A 10,702-nucleotide genomic window follows, 5' to 3' on the forward strand; every position below is an offset into this window, starting at 1 on the left:
GAACTTTACTGTAAGTTGGTTTGAAATTTTTAATTGCTTTTGAGTAGACAATTTAAACCATAAAGAACTGGCATGTTGCCATGGTAGCGTTTCTTCCCCAGCTGAAGAAGTTACAGAGAAGAAAAGATATAGGACAGAAAGTGTTTACACTGAAAACAACTGCATTTTGTAAATGCTTTTGTAAATGTCATATACTAAAGGAGATCTGTGAATCCTGGTTTCAAGTTACTAAAGACAGACTGATTCATCTTTGGGAAGGTATACCAAGTTGTGCTGTGAGACGTGGGCCATTCAAGTTCAAAAATATTCTCTTCCCTGCATATTGGTAGTTCAATAAAAAAAAAAAAAATGGTGGCCATGATAAACTTTTTGCTACTGGTTTCATCTGTGTTCCTTGAAATAGAGATATATCCAATTGAAGAACTCTCCCAGAAGGCAATTCAGAAGGATCACCTCTATGATCAAGAATTATATGTTGGTTATTCATTCTCTACCCTGTTTAATGCCCAAAATTTCGGAAATGCAATTGAAGCAAGATATAACTAAAGGGAAGGAGGGAATAAGGGTGAAAGTTGCAGGAAGAAATAAAGTGAAGTTAGTCAATAATCCAGAGGCAGGAAAAATGAAAGAAAGATATAAAAATAAGAAGGAAAGAAGTTTAAAAAATGGCATATCAAATGCCAGTAGGAAGTACAAAATAAAAAAGGAAGGAAAGAAGGAAGGAAGGGTGGGAGGGAGGGAAGGAGAGAAGAACGAGGGAAGAAGGAGGGAAGGAAAGGAAAAAGAACATTGGGAAGTATCAAAATCCCTCTAATAAAAGAATGAATATAGCATTTGCAAGACAGTGGCTGAATGGAAATTTGTAGGCTACCTTCACAGCATCCATTGGTTTCCACAACACAAGACAACCATGACTTTTGTCATGGGGGAATTCACACTTTGCAGTTTTACTGAATTTTGTTTGGATAAGGTTAACTGGATGCCCAGTTTGAAGGGTAGAGTCTGATTGGCTTAAGTTAGTAATATATTCCATTCTCCACTGAACGAAGTGATTAATTCCAGGATGGGCAGATGATCCAATCTGAGCCAGTACTTACACATACTTTGAAGTTTCTAAAAAAGAAAAGCTCTTTTAACCTCCTAGAGTGCAATATGAAGACATGAGGTCTTTCTGCAGCCATCTTGGGACTACCAGGAAAAGGTTGAAGCTAACAGAAGCCATCAGTGGAAGCTGGGGATAAAGATACCTCGGAGGAGATTGAACCAAGACATGGATTAAGTGATATTTCAACGTTGAACCAAAGCACACTAGAAGACAGAACTATGCAGAGACTTTTCAGTTGCAGGGGCAATTACATTCTTGATTTTCCCTAAGCCCTTTTGAACTGGATTTTCCATTTTTTTGCTTTTGGGACAGAATTCTGATAAAATTTCCTGTAATTCCAAAGTATTTCCTTTCCTTCAAGCCAAATGGAGATAACTGAAGTACATGAAACACAAAACACTTGTTATATCCTTGGGTTCAGAATCCATGAAAATCTCTGGAACATGCATTTATGACCTCCCTTGTGCAAGGCACTAGAAAGGATATAAAAATGAAAAAGACAAAGGCTGTGACATTCAGAGCACAAAAATGAGCATGCGACTAGAATAGGTAACACATCATTAGCAATGAGGTAGAGATTTTATTTTTATCATTTACAAATAAGAATAAGTTTAATTTAATTTAAGAATTAAATTCAGGCACTGAATTTAAGTACTTGCCTCAGGATGTGCACTAAAACTACAGTGGGTGGCTGATGTCAGTCTTCTGTGACTGTCTCAGGTGACTTCAAGGAAGTATCAAAAACAGGAAGAACTGGAAAACCAGTTAAGCAGAGGCACGAAGGAAATAATTTTGAACAAGCAGAAATGATAGATACATAATGTATAAAGAGAGCCTAAAGGTCTTTCTCCTATGTGGAAATCAGTAAACCTTAATTTTTACATCCAAATTATACCTTACAACTTACAAGTATTTAGAGAACAGCTGCAAGAATGTTTACCTCTCTTCCAATTTTGTATATATAATCCCCTGTTGCTAACAAGCTTTGGAGCAGTTCTTCAGAGCAGTCTGATAGACTGACTTCTGGGCTACAGTCTTCAATATGACAATTAATAAAGCATTTACTAACTTGCTTTGAGGTTGACTTTCTTTCAGTCTGCAAAGAGGTGACAGAGCTGATGAGGGATGGAGCTGTGAAGCAAGGCACTTTGATGTACAATTGCCGGCCAGTCAATTGTAGTCAATATTATGTACTGTCTATATTAAATTCATAATCCACAATTCCATCTGTTTATTGATATGTCTATCACTAGTAATAACAGTGTAACCATTGTTATAAAGAATTTGACTGGTTTTTGTCTCTGGTTCCTAAGAAGGGAACTAAATTCGAGGGATTTCCTCTGTGATAGGACTTCTTTGTGATGCATAGTGAGCCCTGATAGTTATACCAATGAGGTGACTCCTAGTGGGACTCTAGTTAGTTTTTGCTAACAAGATGATTTAAGATAGGGCAAACCACTAAAGAAAAACCAACCATGTGATTAAAGGCTTGAAGCTTGAGCCACATAATAGCCAAAGTCCTTGACCTCTAGGAATGAGAGGGAGGCTGCAGACCGAGTTCAACCAAGCGGCCAATTATGTAATCAATTGTGCCTCTGTAATGAAACTGCAATACAAATTCTGGGCACCGGGGTGCTTGGGTGGCTCAGTCTGTTGGGTGTCAGACTTTGGTTCAGGTCGTGACCTCACCGTTTGTGAGTTCCAGCCCCACATCTGGCTCGCTGCTGTCAACACAGCTTTGGATCTTCTGTCCCCCTCTTTCTCTGTTCCTCCCTCACTCATACTCTCTCAAAAGTAAATAAACATTAAAAAGAATAATTCTGGGTGCCAAAATCCTGTGGAACTTTCTATTTGGTGAATACGGTGATGTGCTGGTTGGGTGATTATACCCTGATTCACAGGGAGAGGACACAGATGCTCTCTGTTCCTTCCCAGATCTTACCCTCTGGGCCTTTTCCATTGACTGGTCTTCCTAATTTGTATCTTTCATAATAAAACTTAATCCAAAGTACAGTACTTTTGTGAGTTCTGTGGGTCATTCTAGCAAACTACCGAACCTGAAGGAGTCATGGGAACCTCCAAATTTATAGCCATTCAGTCAGAAGTGTGGGTGGCCCCTGGTGATCCCTTAAGTGTGCTGGCATCTGAGGTAAGTTCAGTCTTTTGAGAGACTGTGCCCTTTAACTTGTGGGGTCTTTGCTAAGTTTATGTGGCTAGTACCACAATTGAATTACAGTATATTTGGTTAGTTTTAGACCAATTAGTTTGACATGGAATAAAAACATAACACCATAGTGAAATTTCAGGTCTAAGAAAATATTGTACCTCAAATAGTTTAATGCGTTAGTATTTAAAGAAAACAATAAGTGTTCCTTAATCTTTTATTCAGTAAGGCATAGTCAGGGTTCCAGAAGACCTTGAGGGAATGTCTGCAAATTTTGAGAGATAATTTGATGAAAGATTTCTGAAGAGGGCTATATTTCAGCCGCTTCTAAGTTGGAGCTAATGTTGTTCAAAGTTAATAGTTGGAGGAAGAGAGACAAACAAAGGAATTACAGTTTCACATGAAGGCAGCCAGACATGAATTCCCTTCTGCAACTCATTCTGTAATGGGGACAGAATACTTTCAAGGTATTTTGCTTACTGTCAAAGTAGGATGAGGTAGGTTGGGTGGGAAAGGAGCTTCTGATGCTCAAGTGATTATGTGATTCTAGAGACTATATGGAGTAGATCAGAGCTAAATTTCAAGTTATTTAATTCCTAACCCTGTGTTTTTTTCTGCCATGACATAGTTGTCTAGGAATTAAGACAGGCTTGTGCTAAAGTCATAAACAGGGAACATGTATTTACACATTGATTATTTATGATCATTTGTATAGTTACTGAAAGAGTACTTCCTCCCTTTTCCATTCCATAATACCCTGCACTCAATCTTACTCCCCATGAGAGAGGGACATTACCAGAAAACCACTAGGCATTGCCAGAAAGTACTGAGTGCTGATTTGATGTCAGTGATCATGATATTATAGTGTTCTGTGCCATTATAATATTTTCTCCGGCCAACTTCAATTACACTGAAGCCAGCATAGACTTGGATTCTGAGATTAAGATAGAGACAAGAGTGACTGTAAAAAAAAGTTACTAATGAATTATGAATATGATGAAATAAAAAAGAATATGATGAAATGAGGACAGGAGGTGGCTGTGAATAGTGGGGACATGGGGGGTATCAACAGTCTAGAGAACTGCAAAGGTAGAAGAATTGATTTTATGTGACACTTACAGGCAGAGTGGCTTCAAGTGTGGGGCAATGCCAAGATATTTTTCTAGCCTCACCTTAAGTCTTCTGAGTTCGGAGTGCCAAGAGGCCCAAGCACCCTAGCTTGTTGCCTTTAGGAGAAAAGATTTATAACTAGAAGTCAAGACTGATGGACCCCGAAGTAAAGACTAAAACTCAGTTTATTTTCAATATTTTTCAGACTTGAAAAGCAAACTTCTTTTTTTTTTTTTAAATTTTTTTTCAACGTTTTTTGTTTATTTTTGGGACAGAGAGAGAGCATGAACGGGGGAGGGGCAGAGAGAGAGGGAGACACAGAATCGGAAACAGGCTCCAGGCTCCGAGCCATCAGCCCAGAGCCTGACGCGGGGCTCGAACTCACGGACCTCGAGATCGTGACCTGGCTGAAGTCGGACGCTCAACCGACTGCGCCACCCAGGCGCCCCGAAAAGCAAACTTCTTAATTCTATGACTGTTTTGTTCACAACTAATTTTGAAGTTATTGGTAGTGTTTGATTTTCATGTAAAATTATTCTAGAGCTTTTAAAACAGTGCCCCCCTGAGGCATTTCTGAAATCAGGCCCGGAACCACTTACTTCATTCTACCTGCTGCTCCAGGAGGCAAGGAAGCCAGTTCAGTGACTTATCAATGAAACATACTCTTTTTTTCAACAAGTCCACCCTAACACCCTAGCTCCATGGTTCTTAGCTGGTAGCACATCATGTACATTCTTTAGAGCAATTAGGAAGCTATTAGAATATGTTCTTTACAGTAATTATGAAGACAGTATCATCTATTTATCTTATAAATACATAAATAATGTTCATTTACAGTGTGTTATGTACAGTTTTACACACTCTACACATGTTGAATTATTTAATCTTAACATAGTATTACCACTTTTTTATAGGTTTATTTTCTTATTATATGCATCCAAATAAGGAAACTGAGCTACAGAAAGGAAAAATAATTTGCTCAGGGTTATAGCTAGTAACTGGCATGATTTGAGCCCAGAGCAGCTAATTCCAAAACCATATATTTTAACCACTCTACCTCTCTCAGTGGTCCTTAAAGACAGGTTTTTGCCAAAGGGAGAGTTGGAGGAGGCACTCAAGGTAATGGGAACAGAATGAATAAAGATAAAAACAGGAGTGAAAGGGGGCGCCTGGGTGGCACAGTCGGTTAAGCGTCCGACTTCAGCCAGGTCACGATCTCGAGGTCCGTGAGTTCGAGCCCCGCGTCAGGCTCTGGGCTGATGGCTCAGAGCCTGGAGCCTGTTTCCGATTCTGTGTCTCCCTCTCTCTCTGCCCCTCCCCCGTTCATGCTCTGTCTCTCTCTGTCCCAAAAATAAATAAACGTTGGGAAAAAAAAACACAAAAAAACAGGAGTGAAAGAACTTATTTGAAAACTGCAGTATACTTAGACTGATTTAGTGACTTATTTTATAATGGTATAAAATAAAGCTGGCAATTAAAAAGTAGTTGTATACTAGTAATGATGTTAGCTGTCAGAATAAACATACAAAGCAAATAGTTTGGATGAAGGTAATACATTTCTGTGTATTGACAGCATCATTGCTGAATCTCTGGCCTCAAGTCCTTTGCTAAAATAGAATTCTCCTTTTCAGGGAGTGTGTTGATGTTCACCAAGACGGATCTAGGTTCGGTGATTCAATAAATGGATTCACAGGACTCAGTATATAATTTTACCTATATCTAAGCTTTGTTACAGTGAAAAAATACAAAGCAAAATCATCAAAGGGAAAATGTGCATGGGACATAAGTATGGAGGAAACCAGGCACACATTTCCAGAGTCCCCTACCTGTGGAGTCACAAAGGACACAACTAATTCCTCCAGCATTGAGTTGTGATGACACATGTGAAGTATTTTTTACTAGAGAAGCTCATCAGATGCTCAGCATTCAAGGTTTAAACTGGGGACTGGTCACATAGACAGATTCTGCCTATCATGTATCCAAATTCTAGAATTCCAAAGGGAAAGCAGGTCTACAGCATAAACCACGTTGTTTACACAAACAATGAGCCACTCTTATCATTTAAATACAGCTTTGTATCAGTGTAGGAAACCATTTATCAGCTGAGTCACCAGGTGCAAGCCAAGAGTAACCTTGCAAGGCAGGAATTTCTGAGGATAGGCAGTCTCAGGCCTGTTATGTTAACTCTTTTTTTTTTTTTTTTTTTTTTTTTTTTGCACAAAGGGTCTCCACAAAAACATTCTTTATAAGTAAAGAATATTGCTTTTTATTCTGAGGCTGAGATGTCAAGGGAAAGAGGCAACCATATTTTTTTTAATAAATTCGTTTCTTTGATGTATGCTTGTGAAATGATGGAGACACTAACTCACAATGCTCAAAGCTGGCCTACGAGTAGACTGAGGCCTCAGACTGAGAAAAATATCTGCAAAACACCCTTGCACTTAAAAGTATAATGCAAGACATTCTTGCAAGTCTTGTAGAAGAGGGTGGCTCAAGTGGATTGGGCAAACCTTAGCTTATCCCCACCTCAAGAGTTTATGAAGTTTTGGTGGTAGGGGGCTTAGACTTGGATGTTCTTTTTCATTCTTTGGGCAACACATGGGTCTCCCTGTAGAGGCCTAGGGAATGGGAGCGGCAATCCAGCAATGGCTGTGATATTGAGGCTCACGGATTCAATTTAGAGAAAATGAAGATAGGTGGTGTTTCTGAAAGACTGAATTTTCTGATGGCAAATCTACATCTGGTAGAATGAAGAGAAATATCAGAGATATAGAAAAAAAATTGGCTGGCTTTGAAATAGATTAAAACTGAAAGATGGAATGATGATATTGGTAATTTTTTAATGAACATGAATGAATATGTGATATGTAAATTTATAATATAAATATAAATGTATAATAAATTGGCATGATGGGATTCAGGGTTATCTGTTTCTTGTGTTTAGTAAGAATTTGTAATTAAATGCAGTTTCAGGCATCTAATAATAATTCAAGCAGATTGGATTTAAAAGATAAATTTTATACCTGAAAAAGCCAAACACCAATAGACATACAGATAAACACTAAACTCAGTATCCTCATATCATACAAACTTAAAAAATAACCTTCCCAATGTTGTGATTGTTTTGCTTATACTTCACTTTGAGGTTGTTGGTAATGTTTGACAAACTTTGTTGTAGAATTATGCTAGATCTTTTAAAATATGTTGTACTTTTTAATACAGAAGAAATTCTTACAATCTCAATTGGTTTAAATTTGCAGTCCCTGTCATGCTACGTTTTGATTTACTGGTATTTAGAAACACTAGTAGTGTTATACTTAATATAGTATGAGGACTGCTGATTTTATTGTTAAATCTGATTTTGTTGTTTAAATATTTCCTAATATTTCCCATTTTTTGAATCTTAATAGTAATAGCAATACATTACAAAGTGAAAAAAATAGCATTTTCTCCTGAATGAAATAAAATAAGTGATTAAGTAGTATGAATAAAGAAGATGTGGTATATATATATATATATATAATGGAATATTACTCAGCCATTAAAGAATGAAATCTTGCCATTGGCAATGGTGCAGATGGAACTAGAGTATATTATGCTAAGTGAAACAAGTATGAGCAAGACAAATACTGTATGATATCACTGATATGTGGAATGTTTTAAAAATTTTTTATTTTATTTTTTTTTATTTTGACAGAGAGATCATGCACACAAGAAAGCTGGGGAGTGGCAGAGAGAGAGGGAGAGAAAGTCCCAAGCAGGTTCTTTGCTGTCAGCACATGGCCCAATGTGGACTTGAATACACGAACCATGACATCACGACCTAAGCTGAAATCAAGAGTCTGAGGCTTAAATTATGGAAAGAGCCTAAGTGTCCATCAACTGATGAATGGATAAAGAAATTGTGGTTTATATACACAATGGAATATTACGTGGCAATGAGAAAAAATGAAATATGGCCTTTTGTAGCAACGTGGATGGAACTGGAGAGTGTGATGCTAAGTGAAATAAGCCATACAGAGAAAGACAGATACCATATGGTTTCACTCTTATGTGGATCCTGAGAAACTTAACAGGAACCCATGGGGGAGGGGAAGGAAAAAAAAAAAAAAACAAAACAGGTTAGAGTGGGAGAGAGCCAAAGCATAAGAGACTCTTAAAAACTGAGAACAAACTGAGGGTTGATGGGGGGTGGGAGGGGGGAGAGGGTGGGTGATGGGTATTGAGGAGGGCACCTTTTGGGATGAGCACTGGGTGTTGTATGGAAACCAATTTGTCAATAAATTTCATATAAAAAAAAAAAAGAAAAAAAAAGAGTCTGAGGCTTAGCTGAGTGAGCCACCCAGTCACCCTTTATATGTGGAATTTAAGAAACAAAACAGATGAGCATAGGGGAAGGGGGGGGTGGGGACAAAGAAGGAGGCAAACCATAAAAGACTCCTAATCATAGAGAACAAACTAAGGATTGCTGGAGGGGAGCTGGACAGGGGATGGGCTTAATGGGGGATGGGGATTAAGGAGGGCACTTCTGTGATGAGCACTGGGTGTTATACTGAAGTGATGAATCGTTAAATTCTACTCCTGAAACCAATATTACGCTATATGTTAACTAACTAGAATTTAAATAAAAACTTGAAACAAACAAAAAATAATAATAAACAACTTACATTAAAATATCAGTTACAAAAATCTGATTTTCTCACATTTTAATGTGTCTAGACCTTAGAAAATTAATCATAAAATGACTGAGTTTTTCATGTAATATCTTCTTTCTAATTCCACTATGTATGATAATTTAAATCCTATTTACACACATTTTAAACAAATTTTCATTTTCTTAAAATACTGTAGAGATCTTTACAGGCATTCTGTTGTCCAGTGTCTCTCTGATATAAAATCTGCAACTGTAATGAAATATTAATTAAGGAAATCAGAAATTCTGTATCTTTCATTCCATAAATCTTTCTTTTCAGACATTCAGGAGAATTTCTTCTGTACTTGAATGCAATGAGTAATAAGCTTTAATATTTTTAAAATGATTACACATTCATTTCACATTACAAAGCTCTCGTACAAAATTGCTTCCTTTTACTTTGTCCCAAATATTCTGAACACTAGCAAAGGCTTAATCCCTATAATTTAATTTATCAAGGAGTAGCTTCTGCTCTCCCAGGTTTTATTGTTTGTATAGGGTTAAAATCCTACATTGCTCAATAAATATTTATAGATTTACTGGATATATGCCATTATCTTCTTTCATCTAAGGGGTGACTTCAAAAATACAAAGGGACACAGAAGAAAAATAAATAACAGAGGATAAACTATGATAAATAACAGGTGGTGTGAAATGAGTTTTTAAAATTTATTTTTATTTTAATTAAGAACATTTTTTTTCCAGCCTTATATCATGGCAGCAAAAAGATTAGATTTTTGTGTTTTCCTTTTGCCAGGGACTCTTATGCTGAAGAATTACTCCTCTAAGATCAGAAAAATAAAACAAAGGTATAAAAATATTACACAGATGTTGCAAACATTAAACAAACACTTAGGGCTGCCTGACAGTATTTCTGGTGCAATATTCTTTTAAAAATGTGTTTCAGTGAAAACCTTTTACAGGAGTTTTTGCACTGCCAACATCTCTTATTCAGGTTCCTAGAGAAATGAAATGTGGGTAGCAGTGACTAATTAAACTAGCAGCTACTGTTTCCCAAACAAGTTTGGACAGATTATATTTACGATGGCCAGATGAAATCAAAACCATTGAGTATAGTCAAAGTGAGACAATCTAATAGGGCAACTGAGTTTTATCTGATAGCATACTGATTAACCTGACTTAATAAAGTTCAATGGCCTTTGGTGGCCACCTACATTGTCAAGGGCAGAGTGAGGCCTTGGAGTTGCAAAGAGGACTCAGTGACAGATGGTGACTACACGTACCCTGGTGAGCAATGAGTAATGTACAGAATTGTTGAATCACTGTATTGTACACCTGAAACTAATATAACACTGTATGTTAACTATACTGGAATTAAAATAAATAAAAATGAAAACATTAAAAAAATAAAATATAAAACATTGCCAAAAGAATCTCTCTCAAAGAAGTGAAGGCATGTGCACTTACAGGTTGCTTTAGAGAAAATGGTTATTGTTTCCTTTTGCACTGCCTTGTAAAAAGTTCACAGGTCTCTGAAATATGAAATGTACTGAACAGATGGATGAAAAGACAAATGACTGAATTAGTAAATGACAGTGAACCTTCCATAGGAGTGAGAGCGATGCAGGATCTTCAGTTAATTTATCTTTTCTTGATTTCCTCAAGGTCA

This window comes from Felis catus, chromosome B4 (genome assembly GCF_018350175.1).
Source record: "Felis catus isolate Fca126 chromosome B4, F.catus_Fca126_mat1.0, whole genome shotgun sequence".
In the NCBI taxonomy this organism is placed as follows: domain Eukaryota; kingdom Metazoa; phylum Chordata; class Mammalia; order Carnivora; family Felidae; genus Felis; species Felis catus.